The following is a 17,300-nucleotide window of genomic DNA, read 5'->3' on the forward strand; positions in this document are numbered from 1 at the left end:
GAAACAAACAAACATAAACATCTCTTTATATTTTTCTAAATGCCCTAAAATAGAGTCTAGACTTCAAAAAAGAATCAGTCTATAAACGTGTTTTATATTATTTATTTATATACGAGTTTTTGGGGAGATAACATAGGCTATTTTGTACGATTTACAATGCACAAGCCATAAGCAGCAATATCTGCCGGATGTAGAAAGGTTGTCTATTCATACATTTTTTTTATTTTTATTTTTATTTTTTTTGTGTGTGTGTGTGTGTTTCAGAGGGAAAATCAAATGTAGCCTAGTCAACGTGATCTCTCCGTTACGGACTTGACAGTTCTAAGAGCGGAGACGGGTAGCTATTTAATAGAGCTGCCCCCAACAATTTAACTAGTCGTTCATTTAAGCCAACTAGGCCTAATCGCATGTTTATCCAAAGTTTATAATCCACAGTGAGCCTTAATTCCGCGCTCAAGCACACACATAAAGTTTGCCACAAAGCACAGGAAAAAGTCGCCAAATGATTATGAATGTGTCGGGAAAAAAGTAGTAATTTTAATTATTTATTAATATGAGTTGGGCCTATTATGAGTTTCGAACTGATGTCGTTTCATTATTAGGAAAAAAAATGCAAGTGATCTCGGCCGCCCCGTCCTGCATTCCACACTCCACACAAACATCTGAATATGGGCCAGTAGACCTACTAGAACACATAGGTTTATTAACATAATTCACCAGTCTACACCCGAGACAGATGCAGTTATAACTTAAAACTGAAGCTATTTGAGTTTTAAAATGATAATGCCTATCCTATACATGCCAGCGGTGTAAAAATGTCTGCAGAAAAAAATAACAAAACATTCGACAAAGCTCGAGTTAAAATGTTTTGTCATTCATTGTTTTTAAAGCTTTCATCTTCCGCTAATATTTAGAGACAGACGGATAAATATAAAATAACGAATAAAACTATTTAGTTGCCCGGGTACAGTTACAGGCCTGTTCCACTCTGTGAGAGTGCAGGCGCAGATCTCCGATTCCTCTGACCAATTTTCAACCTGTATCAGACGTTATGATTTCGATCAGATGTGTCGGTTGATAAGCCAACGTTGAATCGATGTTTCATTTTCGACGTAATAACGTTCTGATGTACCGACCAAATAATGAACGTTGATTCAACATCAAAATTTGATTGACGATCGATACTGACCGTTACAACCAAAAATCGACGTTGATTCTATGTCAGTTTGCTATCTGGGTAGGTACAGTAGATTCCTATTCTTTGTTAACATTGCAGCATCATAACACTATAAAATTGATTATTGCCACATGAGAATCAGTCCACAGTAAAATCAGCAGTGTAATATTTGCAGTGTTAAAAGTTATTAATTCCCAGAGAGTTGAATTAACAATCTACAGTGTTAAACAGTACTGGTGTTCAGTGTCGTCACACGGTGTAATATTTATGTACTTTCACTTTTACACTGAAAGTGTAAAAAAAAAAAAAAAACCCCGCCAAATTTAACTGACTCCGCCCTTCAAGGACGGCTGCCTCGCAAAGCGACGACGCCATTTTATCTTCAGGCGACGGAGACGGTAAGTTGGATTGCTTTTCTCTTTATAAATTTACATGGGAGAAATACTTTTTGTTGATAATGTTACTTGATGGGTGGTGAACACATTTAGAAATTACTAACTGCAAGTTTTTTTGTCAGGTTTACAGTGTTAAGTTCGTGAGGTGTAGAGATGCAACGTTAGCCTGTGTGAAAGTTTCTAATGCGGGTTCGATTTCCTGAAATAAGGTGATTTTACTTGTAAAATAATTTTTGGAATGTGTTTACAATTTATGTTATATATATACTTTTAGCTTCTTTCATTTTGGTTCGATGACAGATCCTCTCTCCTTCATTCCCGCCGAGGCCTGGTTTTACTACGAGTCTGAAGCAGCCACATTTGGGCGGTTTTCTACTCCGAGGAGAGAATTCATCAAATGGTAAATTTTATATTTGTTTTTGAAAGCATTGAGTGCTTTGAAACGGTAATAGTGGGACTGTTAAACATTTACGCGCTAACAATTTCGTTTTTGTGACGTATAACACCGTGTTGAAGTGTCGAGTCAAGTCTTTCTGCAGACGGAGCTGTGTAACGCGACATTTACCAGTCATTTAATTGACGTTATTTAATACAAAACTGTGAAATTAGAGCGCTTTAAAAACTTAAATCCTTCAGTGCCCACGGGCAGAGCATACTTGAAACCAGTCTTTATCAATTCATATGGCATGCTATTTTGGGTAAATAATGTCCTAAATATTTCCAGATGTACAAAGTTAAGTTTTAATTTGGAAAAATATGTCTGAATCTATCTGTATTTTCTTTTCACATTATAAATAATAAATTAATAGTAAGATAAATTCTAAACGTGTTAATTTATTCTAATGTAGTATACTATGTTCATTTTAAGATGCCTTATTACTCATGTTACTCATTAAAATTATATAAATGTGTTTAATAATCAGATTAAATAAATACTTAAATTGTTTCAGGAATGCCTCCATGTGAATATTGCACAAGGTTTTATGTCTGTTAACTTTAACAGTCGTTTAATTGACCCTAGAATTAAGGATGTAAATTAAAAATAGGTTTATGATTTGACACCCCTATTATAGACAGCTCTCAGAATACTCAAAATTAGGGGTAATCATAATTATTTTACTATATTTACAGTCCTAATGTAAATTAAATTACTGAAATGAGTTTTTTATTTTTATTATTCTTTTCAATAGAATTGGCCCAGACTTCTGCAGTGTCAAGTGAAGGAAGCTTCTATCATGAGATTGCAAACTGATCTGCAAGTCTGATGACGCTGAGCGAGAGTGATGGAGTGAGCAAAATGATGAAGATGAAGCCAGAATTGTGAGCCTGTGTCATTTATACATTGTGTCAGTCTGTGTACAGTAAAAATTTTAAACACACAAACGAATATGAAAAATTTAAATTTAACTGGGCAGCCACACAATATCTGCTTATGTTCACACCTGGAATTTACTAATTATTAATTTAAGATATCAAAACGCATAAAGCCCAAAAATGAAAACTTGTCGTCATTTCTCACTCTCTGTCATTCCAAATCTGCAAGACTTTCATTCATTTTCAAAACACAAATGAAGATATTTTAAATGAAACCTGAGAGATTTCTGTCCTTCCATTGACAGTCTACATAACCACCACTTGGATGCTTCAAGAAGTTCATAAAGACATCATAAAAGTAATCCAAATGAATCGAGCGGTTTAGTCACAATTTTCTGAAGAGACTCGATCGCTTTATACAATGAACAGATTGAATTATTCTTTTTTTTCACATTTAAACATTGATCAGGGATCATAAACAGAAAATTTGGACTAAACCACATGATGCGTATGGATTAGATCCCTTTATGGATTAGATCTCTTTATGGATTAGATCTCTTTATGAAGTTTATGAATGATCAAAGTGGTAGTTGCGTGGACTTGTCAATCAAGGGACAGATATCTTATATTCTATTTAAATATCTTCAGTTGTGTTTTAAAGATAACGAAAGTCTTGGTTGAGTAAACCATGGAATTTTCATTTTTGAACTAACCCTGTAATAAAAGAATGTGGCCATATGCGTCTTGTGCTTGTTCACTTGTGCATCACCCAAGATGCATGCTAATGCCAGGTGTGAACGGAGCCACTGTGTGACTACACAATCAGTTTAGCAGAATGGTTCCTGAGAGAGGTATTGTCATTATTTTATTTTTTTTCCAAGAAGCCAAGTTCCTGGCTTTTCCCAAGACCTTCAAGGACACGATTGACCTCGGAATCAGCTGTAAAGGAGGATGAAACCGATGTTTAAGGTTAGACTATATTTCAGAATAAGATTATCTATATTCATTTATTATCTATATTCTGTGTTCATGCATTTTTTGCTGAAGTTGTCATATCTTTTATTTAGAATGGGACAGCGATATTGCATCAATTTGTCTCCTTCATTTGATTCCACCATCGCCACAAGGCTGCAAGGGACCTGGAGAAATGTCAACGACTGTCAACAAGTATCTTGCTGTAGTCTTTTCAAATCTACCTGTCATATTTGTTAATGTCTAGGTAAATTTGATGATTTTATGTGTTTTATTAACTGTTATGTTTCCGTGCAACACTTAATGAATGTGACTGACTAATTAACCTCTACACATCTGGTATATGCTTTAAAGTTGCCACTTTGCCCATTTGTTAAATAAACGTTGGAATTTGTACATCTGTCTGAAGACTCTTGATTTTATGTCTAATCTTGTACATTAACACCATACAATAGCATTTTTATTTTTGCACTGAAAAGAATACTTTATTATTAACACTTAAAGGATTAAAACAACACCAGGGGTGTTAAATACCCCAGAGTGTAAAATTTGAACAACAATTGCAAGTGTAACAATTCACACACGGAGTGTAACTTTTCTACACTGTAAGGTGCTATATTAACACTAAAAATTCAACACTATGAATGGTGTACTTTTAACACTAGACAGATTGGGACCATATATGATCTTTAGTAGTGTTAAAATTGACACTGCGTTTTTTACTGTGTCCAAACACTGTGCCAGTAAAACTAAGCCAAACAAAGAGATCTACAACAGACAATACATGTGACATTTCAGCTTTTATTTCCAGGTATTCATATCTGGGTCTGACACACAACTTAGAAGATATCACCTTTTGTTTGAACCCACCTATTTTTCATGTGAGCAAAAGTATCGGAACAGATTGACTTAAACTAGATTAAAGTGAATAAGACGTAATATTTAGTTGCAAATCCTTTGCTTTCAATAACTGTATCAAGTCTGTGACCCATTGACATCACCAAACCTTTGCATTCTTCTTTTGTGATGCCTTTCCAGGCTTTCACCGCAGCCTCTTTCAGTTTTGGGGGGTTACTCCCTTCAGTCTCTTCTTTAGCAGGTAAAATGCATACTCTACAGGGTTTAAGTGTGGAGATTGACTTGGCCAGTCTAAAACCTTCCACTTCTTGCCCTGATGAACTCCTTTGTTGTTTTGGCAGTATGTTTTGGGTCATTATCTTGCTGCATGATGAAGGATCTCCCAATCAGTTTGGTTGCATCTTTCTGTAAATTGTCAGACAAAATATTTCTCAAGACTAGAGTTAATTTTGTCATGTGTTACATCATTAATGAAGATTATTGAGCCTGTCCCAGAAGAAGCGATGAAAGCCCAAGCCATTACATTACTTGTGTAATGTGTACTATAATGTAAACTTGTGTACACTGTGTTTCAGATGAGCTTGTATGTTTGGGATCATGAGCAGATCCTTTCTTTCTCCAAACTTTAGCCTTTCCATCACTTTTGTCCATAAAATCAGTCCATAAAAGCTTGTCCCAGAATTTTTGAGGATCGTCTCCTATTCTTCTCGCTAATGAGTGGTTTGCATCTTCTGGTGTAGCCTCTGTACTTTTGTTCATGAAGTCTTCTGCGAACAGTAGATTGTGATACCTTCACTCCTGCCCACTGGAGGTTGTTGCTGATGTCACTAACAGTTGTTTTAGGGTCTTTCTTTACAGCTGTCACAATGTCGTCAACTGCTGATGTTTTCCTTGATCTACCCGTCTACCCGATCTATACATTTGGTAACATGAAAAATGGGTGGGTTCAAACAAAAGGTGATATCTTGTAAATTGTGTATCAGATCCAGATGAAAATACCTGTAAATAAAAGCTGAAATGTTCATCTCTAATATCATATTCATCTTTTGATGTCAAACCCAAATGTTTTCAGTCTACAGCAAAAATAAAGAAATTGGCCTCACTGTTCCAATACTTTTGGAGGGCACTGTAGGTCAGCAATGTGGACATCCATTCCCTGAATAAAATTGTATGTCTGCATTTCATATACAAATATCTCACAAAAGTGAGTACACCCCTCACATTTTTGCAAATATTCTGTTATATCTTTTCATACAATAAAACTAAAATTATAACAAAATAACTAAAAATATAATAAAATACCTAACTACATAATACTATTATTGTTAGAAATTGCAACAAAATAAAAAATAGAAATATAAACTTTTGAACTGCAGGTTTCGTCTGGTCAGAGGAGAACTGGCCCCCGACTGAGCCTGGTTTCTCCAAGGTTTTTTTCTCCATTCTGTCACAGAGGGAGTTTTGGTTCCTTGCCGCTGTCGCCTCTGGCTTGCTCAGTTGGGGACACTTAATTTCTAGCGATTATCGCCGATTTGATTGCACAGATACTATTTAAACTAAACTGAGCTAGACAATGACATCTCTGAATTCAATAATGAAATGCCTTTAACTGAAAATTGAGTGTTTAATCTTATCATTATACATTACTGACACTCTATCCTCCAATTTGATACTGTTAAGTGCTTTGACACAATCTGTATTGTTAAAAGCGCTATATAAATAAAGGTGACTTGACTTCATGGGACAGCACTATAGAAATGAAACTTTGATGCATCTTAAGGTAGTCAGTTGTGGGATTACAAATTTATTTAAATGTTTAATTTAGATTCCAATGTAATAGTGTACAAACTGAAGAAGTTATATACCTTGTATTTAGCATTTAAGGTGAAAAATGGTGACATGAGTCAGATCACTACATCAGATGCAAGAGGTCCCTGCCAGTTCCTGTTCTCCTATTGTAAGTGAAATGAGCCAAATGAGCCAGACTCGAATCTTTTGTTCTGCAAATGGCTTTCGGAGCCCCCTGGCCCAGACATGAATCGTTAGACTGATTGGATTATCAATGCAATCGAGTGTTGTTGATTGGGTCTGTCTTTCTCATTTGCATGCTTTGTTTAAAGTCATCACCCAGGTGCTTTGTTTCCATTCTTAAGCACTGCCCCCTAAATGTATATACACTACAATGTATCACTGCTTTTAGTTAGACTTGGATGACTACAGCGACGCGCAGCGAGTTCTCAATAATGAGTAACTTCTGGATGAAAGATATCCCAACGTCTCCTGGTCTCTGCTTCGTAGAAGATAAAAGTTCACAACACAGTGTACAGTTTGTTTTGCAGTATAGATGTATTGTCCTCTGAAAATAACTCAACATACAGCCATTAACGTCTAAACAGCTGGCAACATTCTTATTCAAATTGAACATGCCATCCACACAACTCTGAACAAACCGTTTCATTGAGGGCCTTGACTCCAGCTAGTTTTAGCTCCTCCTCTGGGTCCGCCAATTCAAAGGCGGCGTCTGTCTCACAGGCATTTAATGGTAGACGGGGGTGCCTATTGTACATTAAAAAGTATGGGCTGTACTTGGTGGAGGTTTTGTTAGATTGCATTGAACCACAAAATACGTTATCTAGTCATTTTGCAGTGTTTATTCCATAAACTATGGCCTGCAGGTGGATGTCCCAATCATCCTGGTGCTGATTAACTTATTCTGAGAGTCCTCTTCACATTTTCATTAGTTCTCTCATCCTTCAACACAGAAAGGAATTACTACATGCACTTTAGTATACATTGGCTAAAGTTGACTTTACTGTTTTGCGGGATGTCATGATGGCACACTTACTTGGCCGTTTGACTGGGGATGGTATGCACTTGTGCTTGATGCATGCATGCTTGATGTTCAGCACCGCAAATATGTGTGCATTAAGCTGTACATAATTCAGACACACATAGTTATTTTCAATATTTATTGGTCTCAGAAATGACCAATGACCGCTTAAAATAGCATGAATTGTGATGATGTCGTATGACCTGTGTGAAGGGGGTGAAGGGAGAGGGTAATCAGGACACATACCTCGTTAACAAATGCACGGCCCCTGTCAGTGATGATTTTTCAGACCATACCAAATGTGTACAGCTTTGATACAAGTGCCTCAGCCACCTCAGTGCTGGAGCCACACTTCAAAGGCTCAGCGATAACCCACTTGGTGAACAGGTCTGTCACCGTGAGGACGTATTGATAGTCTTTCACATTTTTTTTCAGTGGACCAATGAGGTCCATACCGACCACCGACCATGGCTCTTTCACCTGTGGAGATATGTAATATTACCACATCACCTTATACATAACTTGTTGCTTCGAGTGGTACACCAAGGTAAGCTCTACCTTAATAGGGTGAAGGGCAGGAGACACAGTCTTTATGGGGGTCATTCTTTTGGCATCTGTGACAGCTTTTGACCTGATGGATACATGTATTATTTAGACCAAATAATTAACTGAAGTCAAATAAAGCCACTAAATCAATTCATTGCCTGAGAGCCATAGTGTTAAATTCCATGAGAGTTACAATGTATACACTGTAAGGTGCTATATTAACAATAAAAATTCAACACTATGAATGCTGTACTTTTAACACTAGATAGATTGGGACCATATATGATCTTTAGTAGTGTTAAAATTGACACTTTAAGTGCCAAACTGACACTGCTTTTTTTACTGTGTATGATATACTGCATGCTGGAGAAATTCCCAGGAAGGAAGATGTTAGTGTAGCTAACATCAAGCACAAAAAAGACAGCCTTAACAAATTAAATTAACAGCCTCAAGCAACAAGTCTGTTTCAAAGGCATGGCCCGAAACAATGGCGATGTCACGAATCCGGGTTATGGTCTTCCGTTCACTCACCACCAGAGGTCACTCGCTCATCACATGGACTCTTGCACCGCACTATTGTTGCACTTCACCAGACTACATTTCCCATCATTCATTGCACCAAGTACACACAGCTGTCTCAATCACACGCTCACACCTGAGAACTATCACACACTCTATATAAACCATGGATTTCCGTTCACAGTGGGCTGAGTATTGTTCTGCGTGTAGCACTCTCCAAGTGTTAGCTGCCTTACCAAGCTATTCTGTTTATGTTTAGCTGTGCATATATCCTTCTCCTAGCGATAGCTGCTTTACCGAGCCATTCTGTGTTTGTTTAGTTTCCGTATTGTCTAGCGTTTATCGCTCCCCCAGTGATAGCTACTCTACGGCGCCCACTTAGTTGTCTTAGTCTTGCCTTGCCTGTTTCCTCGTGTACTGATTTCTGCCGCTGTATCTTGGATTAACCCTTTGCCTGCTGTCTCGGACTCTGTTCGCCCCTACCCGGATTATTGCTCGTGTACCTGGATTACCCCTCATCTGTCTTGCCCTCAGTATACCTGTTTGCCATTTGTTTGACCCTGCCTGTTATGACCATGTCTCTGTTGAGAAATAAAAGCTTGCAAATGGATCCACACGCCTCTCGTCTCATCGGCTCCGTTACAGGCGACAGTGTGGAATGTCGTTGTCTCATCCCCAAGGCACAAAATGTGCAGGAATGCATCACCATGTTGGTCCCCACCTGTCAATTACACAACACTTAGTCTTGCAACATAACTTTTTTACAAGTAATAACATTTAAGTTGACTTAAATAAATAACGTTTAGGTGTATTTCATGGAAATCAGCCAAACCATCAAGGTTTTCCTGTGAACTGGGTCTGGTAAAGGTTGCTCAAACAAAATATTTATTGTGTTACTGATTTAGGTTTCTTTTTGCTTACCTGCACTTCTTGGTTGCCTACCTAAATTTCTTCCAACCAACATAAATTATGGGGTATTTAAAGCCCCCAATATATATATATATATATATATATAAAATGCACAGTACTGTGCAAAAGTATTAGGCCACTAGTACTGTATTTTAGCCAGCTAAAAAAAAAAAAATGGTTTCAAGTCAGTTATTTCGATCTTTTGCTGTATTGTGTTTGTAGGAAATATCAGTTTTCATTTCCAAACATTCATTTTGCCATTAATTGTAATAATCCAGTGAGATTTTTGTTTGCTCCATACAGAGATCTGATGATCATCAGTCTGTCTGGAATGACAAGAAGAAACAGAACAAACTGAGACAGACTAAATCCAGAACAACTGTGGCAACATCTCCAAAATGCTTTAAGAAACCTCCCTGCAAAGCTTCCTATAAAACTATGCACAAGTGCACCGAGGGCAAAAGCTGCTTTAAATGCAAAGGATGCTCATGTTGATTTAATTTAGTTAATAGAAGTTAATTGATAAAGGAAATCTATTCATGACATTATTTTTGACAGCATTTTCATTTTACAGCATTTTTTTTCACAAGTGCCTAAAACTTTTAACAGTACTGTAGCTTTGCAGGTAGCTTTCTTGAAGCATCTTGGAGACGTTGCCACAGTTCTTCTGGATTTAGTCTGTCTCAGTTTGTTCTGTTTCTTCATGTCATTCCAGACAGACTGATGATGATCAGATCAGATCTCTGTGTGGAGCACTGGCTGTTGTCAGACATTCACAGGATTATTACAATTAATGGCAAAATGAATGTTTGGAAATCTAAACTGATATTTCCTACTGACACACTACAGCAAAAGATAGAAATAACTGACTTAAAACCATTTTTTTAACTGGTGAAAATACTAGTGGCCTAAAACTTTTGCACAGTACCTTGTATACAGTAGAAAAAGTAAAAAAAACTTACAGGTTGTACGTCAAACGAATGACTTCCAGGATTCTGTGGTTGTGGGTCTGAAGACCTTTCCTCCGTTCTTGTATATTGATTGGGGAAGCAGAGTGGGCAGGACTTTGAAAGTACTCTTCCTTTTAGCATCTAAACCATAAGAATAACACAGTGCAAACTGTGAAACTGATCTCACAATCAAAACGACACATTGAAACACTTTTCCTGAGAAAATGTCTTCATTCCTTTAAATAGCTTGGATCGGATTGGATTGGATTTAAATAGATTGGATCAGAAACAAATGACACAGGCAGACCATGTGACAATGGGATGGCCGAAGTGTGACTTAGTCAGCCTACATTAATGACTTCCTGAGACAAACATAATGTAATTCATTAGGAATATGTAGATGTTAGTGACGTTCTGGCAGAGATGCTGCTGCTGTGTACACTCACAGAAAACAATGTGCTCAAATTGTAAAGATGTGGGGAAGCTCCTGTAATATCGCCTTGATTATCGACAAAGACATCAGCTCTCAGCGATATCTCTGACTATTGTCAATACACTATACTATCGTCTATCTGCACAACCCCACTAACAATTTAACCATTTCAAATTTCTGTAAACGAAACCATAAAATCAAAATGATTTCTTACCATACCATATTTTCATGGCTGACATGCCTTCTTATGGCTAGCTTGTGGCCCAAATCTGGCAAATAGGAGTGGACTGCCCAAGTGCCATCATTCTTCACAGTATGTGGGCCGGAGCACGGTGTTGGATCTGGGCCAGAATTAAAATCAATGTGGCCCAGATTTGGGCCATTTCTGCTTTATTTGGTTTATTCATGGCTGACATTGGGCCTTCCTTTGGCTTGCCTGTGGCCCAAATCTGGCAAACAGGAGCGGACTGCCAAAGTGCCATCTTTCCACGCTGTATGTGGGCCAGATGAAAGTGTCAGGTGTGGACCTGATCTGGGCATCAGGAATTTTGCTATCTGGGAGAGGAGTGAAAGTCATGACATGAGGATAAGTACATTTATTTCCATTTCTAAGTGAACCGTTCCTTTAACTTGTCTGTGATTAAGAAATATGTAACCACAGAGATGCAGGAAACCTTTTGGAGTTTTACCATAAATAGACCAGAACGTTTGTGCTGGTTTGGTTTTTGAGATATTAAACATTCCTTTTTTGGCCATGTGATGTCACTCTCCACCCCATGTTGCCCAAATTGCTCCATACCAGCGCAGTTCGTTTGTGCCCGTTTGTGCCATTAAAACAAACATTGTATCTATTTTCCTTCCTTAGATATAACCAAAATATTTTCGGGAGCTGTGACGTCACTCTCCACCCCAGTTCGTCTAAATCGCACAAAACTATGGAAGGCCGTTGGGGCCAAAACGTGTGGGATTAACGCGTTAACACGTGATTTACGTGTTAACGCGTAATTGCGTGTTAATGCGTCATTTTGTGCTGACATTGAGCTTTAGCACCATCTACTGGTGGTTTTTAATGAATTTTAATTGAATGTCTTTTCAGGCATAAGTAGGCTACAACTACATATAATAGTTACAGCACAACTAGTATTCAAGTATTTTTAAATTATAACTGTTCAACCCCTGAAAATCAACAAAAGAGCAATGATATGCAAGTATGTACATGTAAATGGGAGTCTGTTGTCTCCTTCCCCTTTTACTTAAAACATCAAAGCACGTGTATTGAGTCTACTTCAATCTAGGAACTAAACTTGTGTATGGCTGGAACCACTTCTTTTCTTGTATATATCACACACACACCTTAGCAATTGAGAGCAGTTCTTTGCTGAAGATGGAGCAGGCAGTGCTGTTGACTTCAAGACCTCATAGTGTTCAAACTTGTAATGAAAACAAATGAGAGATGTATACCATAGATTAGCTTGTGTTAATGAGCCGCTGTTTTAGATATAAATAAGGTCTTTTGTTGCTATCATGTCCTATATTTTGTCACCCCTTCTCAGATGGGTTATAGTGCCTGACACACCACTGGGTAGAATTCGAAATACATTAAAAAGATATATCTAATACCTTAAAATTACTTCATAACATTGGATACACTAATTTCATGCAATAAATCAATAATTACTAAACCCCAATGCCCCAGGAAAAGTGATATTTTGGTTATGTTTTTGTTACCAAGTAATTGAGATATTTAACAGCTATTACGTATCTTCACTTAATAATTTAACAAGTCATCCAACCCCTTCCTTGATCCACATGTGACAAGGAATGTGCCCTCCATTATTTGATGCATAGACATGTTGAATAATCAAAGGACACACGCAAAGAATTTAATAAAGAGTGGCTTGTATTAGTAATAACTGAAATCAGACAGATGAAATATAATTTGACATATAATAATACAATTTGTGAAAATATAAAATCATAGATTGAAGGTAGTATCAACAAGGAAATTAAATATATTTTAATATTAAAATACAGAACATGAGACTTTGTTTCCCCTGGCTCTTCCGTGTGCCCTTCCGTCAATGTCCCTGGCACGTGATGGTTGCTTTAAGTAAACTCACGGTATGCTCAGTGTAGTACTTGGGTCACAACAACATGAATAATTCAAATAAAATGAAAGGTTGATGTCACGTTGACACTGCCTGTCATAACAGCTTGTAATCCTTTTTATGAATATTAATGTGCTGATGCGCATCTTCCTTTTATTATCTTATTCATAAGATTGTGATTGAGCACTTACAATGATTACATTGAGCCTACCTCATCTGGCATATCTACAATTTAGGTATGCGTTAACATGTAATCGCGTGTTAATGCGTTAGTACCACACGTTTTGGCCCCAATGGCCTTCCATACAAAACCTGTAACTGTGACCGCTTCTTTTATACAACGAAAATAAACGTTTTACGAACAGTGACGTCACCCCATGCAATCTAAATCGTTCCAAAGCGGTGCCATTCGTTCGTGCTCGATTTGTGCCGTTAGAACACTGAACATATTCCCCCTATAACACATATATGCTAATTCTGCTTGCCAACGGCTCCGTTCGTTTGTGCTAGATGCCGTTAAAATGAACATTCTATTTATTTCTCCTCCGTGAAACATTACACATATCTGGAGGAAAAGTGATGGTTCGCAAGCCGCTCGTCCAAATTCCTGTCTTCTATAGTTTGCAAATCTGCTGGTTTACAACGTTTTTCTAAGTTTTATTGCCAGTGACTTCATCAAGCACCAAATCATCAAATTTTCATTTGCTTGGAACAGCTATTGCAACTTAATACGGCATACACGGTGCCCATTTCTCCTCAGTGCCCTAAGGAGATCGGTCTGCCAACCCTGCCACGTACGGTGTTCTAGGGCGCAGCGATCTCCAGTGAGCACACATCTCATTTTCTTCCGCCCGGAAACGTAGCGGAGCTGAGATGCTCTCCACCCCCTTCAGGGGTCTCTAGAGCAGCTAGTTGGCCGTCTCCTGCCGGCGTGCTGTTCCAGGACACCGAGCTAGCCGCCCTGGTTATACCAGAGGCCAGTCTTGAGAGACTGGTTCCCTTAGTAGACTATTTGGCAGCGTGAAAACTACTGCCAAATGTGTCTCCATCGGTCCTGCATAATGTAGAGAGAGGCTACAGAATCCAGTTTGGTTTTTCTCCACCTCGTTTCAACGGTGGTGGGCCCCGAGCAGGTTCTGGTAATGGAACGAGGAGTACTCTCTTGAGGAAGGAGGCCATCGAGGTGGTCCCTCCTCGCGAAAGAGATTCCGGGTTCTACAGCCGGTACTTCATAGTTCCCAAGAAGGATGGAGGGGATGAAGCACATTTGGAGAGTGTTTGGCCAGACTCAGGTGGACCTCTTCGCTACTCGGGTAAATATACAGCGCATGTCCCCTCTGGTACTCTCTAAATTCATCCAGCTCCACTGGGGCTGTTTGCCATGGTGCAGACGTGGCCGAGGCTTCGTCTGTACATTTTTTTTCCCCCACAGTTCTGGCGAGAGTGCGCTGGGACGAGATCAGTCTACTTCTGGTAGCACCGTTCTGGCCGGGCTGAGTATGGTTCTCGGACCTGATTTCTCTCCTCAACGGCTCTCCATGGGAGATTCCCGTCAGGAGGAATCTCCTCTCACAAGCAGGGGTCTGTCACCCCCGCCCGGAGCTTTGGAAGTTGTAGGTGTGGCCCCTGAGGGGCACAGCCCATAGCTTCTGGTCTCCCAACCGAGGTTGTTGAGACCTTCCTCCAATCCAGAGCTCCCTCAACGAGGAAACTGTACGCCTTGAAGTGGAACTTTTCACTTCTTGGTGCGGAGACCGCCAGCTCGACCCAGTCAACTGCCCGATTGGTACAGTTCTGGAGTTCGTGCAGGCCTGTTCCTCCATAGGGTTAACCCACTCCACCCTGAGGGTTTACGTGGCGGCTATACCGGCCTACCGTGCCCTTCTCGGTGGCCTTTCAGTGGGTAGGCACCCCCTAGTTACATGTTTTCTCCACAACACAAGGGACTTGTACACCCTGAAGTAAAGTGTCACTTCATGGTGCAGAGGTTGCCAGCTCGACCCAGCCAACTGCCCGATTGGTACAGGTCTGGAGATCGTGCTGGCCTGTTCCTCCACAGGGTTAACCCACTCCACCCTGAGGGTTTACGTTTGCGGCTATACCGGCCTACCGCGTCCTTCTCAGTGGCCTTTCAGTGGGTAGACACCCCCTAGTACATGTTTTCGTTTGCTATGTGATGGATCAGGATGCCATTTCATAGCCTCGAGTCCTCTGCTCTCCCCTCTTGGGGATCAAGACTCACTCTTCAGAAGTTGGCCTTTGGGACGCAGGCCCCGCTCACCTTAGCCACCTGTGGCCTTTTTTCTCTCGCCCTAGCTGTGCTCCATCCACACTAGGCAGGGATTTCTCAGTCTGGCGGCGTGGGGATCTCGTTCCCCTAGCGTTCTTGGATGCAGCTTGAGTTCCTGAAGAGGAACGTCTTGGGTTACGTATGTAACCCCAGTTCCTCGAGGGAACGAGACGCTGCGTCTCGAAGCCATACTTCTGGCATCCCTACGAGCGGTTGCTTCTTTCCTGAAGCTGACGCCGGTTTCACCGCACGTGCTTTTATGCTTCCTGGCCATTACGTCACCCGCCCGTGATGTCTCGCCTATCCTTTGGACAGATTACATTTGTATCAGAGCGCGGTCACACTGGAGGTGTTCCCCTAGCGTTCTTGGACGCAGTGTCTCGTTCACTCGAGGAACTGGGGTTACATAAGTAACCTAAGACCTTTGTGTTCTTGTTTGTTGCCATTTAAACTCATTTGTTAAAAAATAATGCAACATAGGACTAAATTAACTGGGCTGCGTTTCCCAAAAGCATCATAAGCCTAAGAAGTTCGTAAAAACGATCGTACAACTGATCTTAATATTACAGTCTGTTTCCCAAAAGCATCGTAACTTTAGCACTTGAAAATCATCGTAGATCTACGAGTACTCTGGAGTAATCGTAAAGCCCTACATGCATCGTAAGACAGACAGAATTAGGAGGTCACCTGCAGGACAATCAGCAGATTACACTTTTAACTTTATTCAAGTGCAATGTGATTATAATTAAAGCTTTTGATTGTACTTTATTGCACACTTTATAATCTTTTTTTAATTTTTATATATATATATATATATATATATATATATATATATATATATATATATATATATATATATATATATATATATATATATATATATATATATAAAATTAAATTAGGCTAAATAATTAAAAAGGGCAGATAACCAAAAAAACCCCACCCAAAAAACCAAACAAACAAAAACACAACGTTCAGTTCCCTGCCGCACGCTCTGAATCGTCTGAGGCAGTTCTCACTCAGAGTTGTAACATCTTTGATGTGGCTTTGGATCTACAGTCAATTGAAAGCAAATCTGCAAAGGCTATTGTTTGCTAGCTATGAAGATCTTTAGCCTGTTAGATGAACACCGTGTGTGCTGTCTACGGTTCCACAGGTATAGATAGGCTACATTCGATTTTATATAATTAATACTTTAAAATATAATTTAATTCAGCGATACAAATCAGAATTTTCATCAGCTGTTACATCAGTTTTTAGAGTCATATGATCCTTAAGATCATCGTTCTAATATATTGATTTATTACCAGTGTTGGAGATAGTTTTGCTGCTTAATGGAACCTGTGACATTTTGTTCAGGATTCTTTGATGAATAAAAAGCTAAAAAGAACAGCATTGATAATAAATCAACATATTATGATTTCTGAAGGATTATGTGACACTGGCGACTGGTGTAAAGGCTGATAAAAATTCTGATTTGCATCACTGAAATAAATTACATTAAAAAAACCATTACAAATCTTTTGAACGGCAGTGTGTGTGTGTGTGTGTGTGAAAAATAGACTATACAGTATATGATTCAAAGTAACTACACTCTTAACCCGAATTAGTTGACATTACTAGAAATTCGCGAGGAAACCCGTTACACGAAATCATTTTAGTTTTTACACAGGGTGAAACTAAACCGGTTCAGCTGTATTAACATAGAACCTTAAGTTCATGCAGTAGACAAATCATGTTTACATTAGTAGTCTTTACTCAAAATCATTAGTTCACAATCAATTATTATTTGGAGTATAGGTTGTATAAAATAGCTATTTCAGGTTACAACTACAAAAACATATATATTATCAAATAACATTAACAAATATTTTTAAGTAATGACACATTTATGTAATGTCATGCAATTAGACATAGATTGAGACTTATTGTATTAAACATTTAGTTTAAAATAAATTGGAAAAAAAGAAAAACAGATTTCAATGCACCAATGTTTTTT

At 38.8% G+C, this 17,300-nt stretch overlaps 3 long non-coding RNA genes across 5 annotated transcripts; 1 reads left to right on the top strand and 2 right to left on the bottom strand.

Annotated features, from left to right (window-relative positions):
* Positions 1–633: 633 nt before the first annotated feature.
* Positions 634–4,242, top strand: LOC131545901 (uncharacterized). 3 transcript variants are annotated; one of them, XR_009272522.1, is made up of 6 exons: positions 634–1,575; positions 1,695–1,781; positions 1,873–1,972; positions 2,763–2,892; positions 3,768–3,855; positions 3,954–4,242. It is a non-coding gene; the product is annotated as an uncharacterized LOC131545901 (long non-coding RNA). The 3 variants fall into 3 exon arrangements; XR_009272521.1 differs by having other exon boundaries at positions 634–1,781; XR_009272523.1 differs by having other exon boundaries at positions 634–1,781; positions 3,771–3,855.
* Positions 4,243–7,057: 2,815 nt separating this feature from the next.
* Positions 7,058–7,969, bottom strand: LOC131545904 (uncharacterized). Its single transcript, XR_009272526.1, has 3 exons — positions 7,793–7,969; positions 7,562–7,646; positions 7,058–7,467 (listed from the first exon to the last, which is right to left on the bottom strand). It is a non-coding gene; the product is annotated as an uncharacterized LOC131545904 (long non-coding RNA).
* A 414-nt stretch (positions 7,970–8,383) lies between these two features.
* On the bottom strand, positions 8,384–11,522 carry LOC131545903 (uncharacterized). The gene is made up of 3 exons (XR_009272525.1): positions 11,118–11,522; positions 10,483–10,611; positions 8,384–9,332 (listed from the first exon to the last, which is right to left on the bottom strand). It is a non-coding gene; the product is annotated as an uncharacterized LOC131545903 (long non-coding RNA).
* Positions 11,523–17,300: the final 5,778 nt, after the last annotated feature.

This window comes from Onychostoma macrolepis, chromosome 08, assembly GCF_012432095.1.
Source record: "Onychostoma macrolepis isolate SWU-2019 chromosome 08, ASM1243209v1, whole genome shotgun sequence".
Lineage (NCBI taxonomy): Eukaryota > Metazoa > Chordata > Actinopteri > Cypriniformes > Cyprinidae > Onychostoma > Onychostoma macrolepis.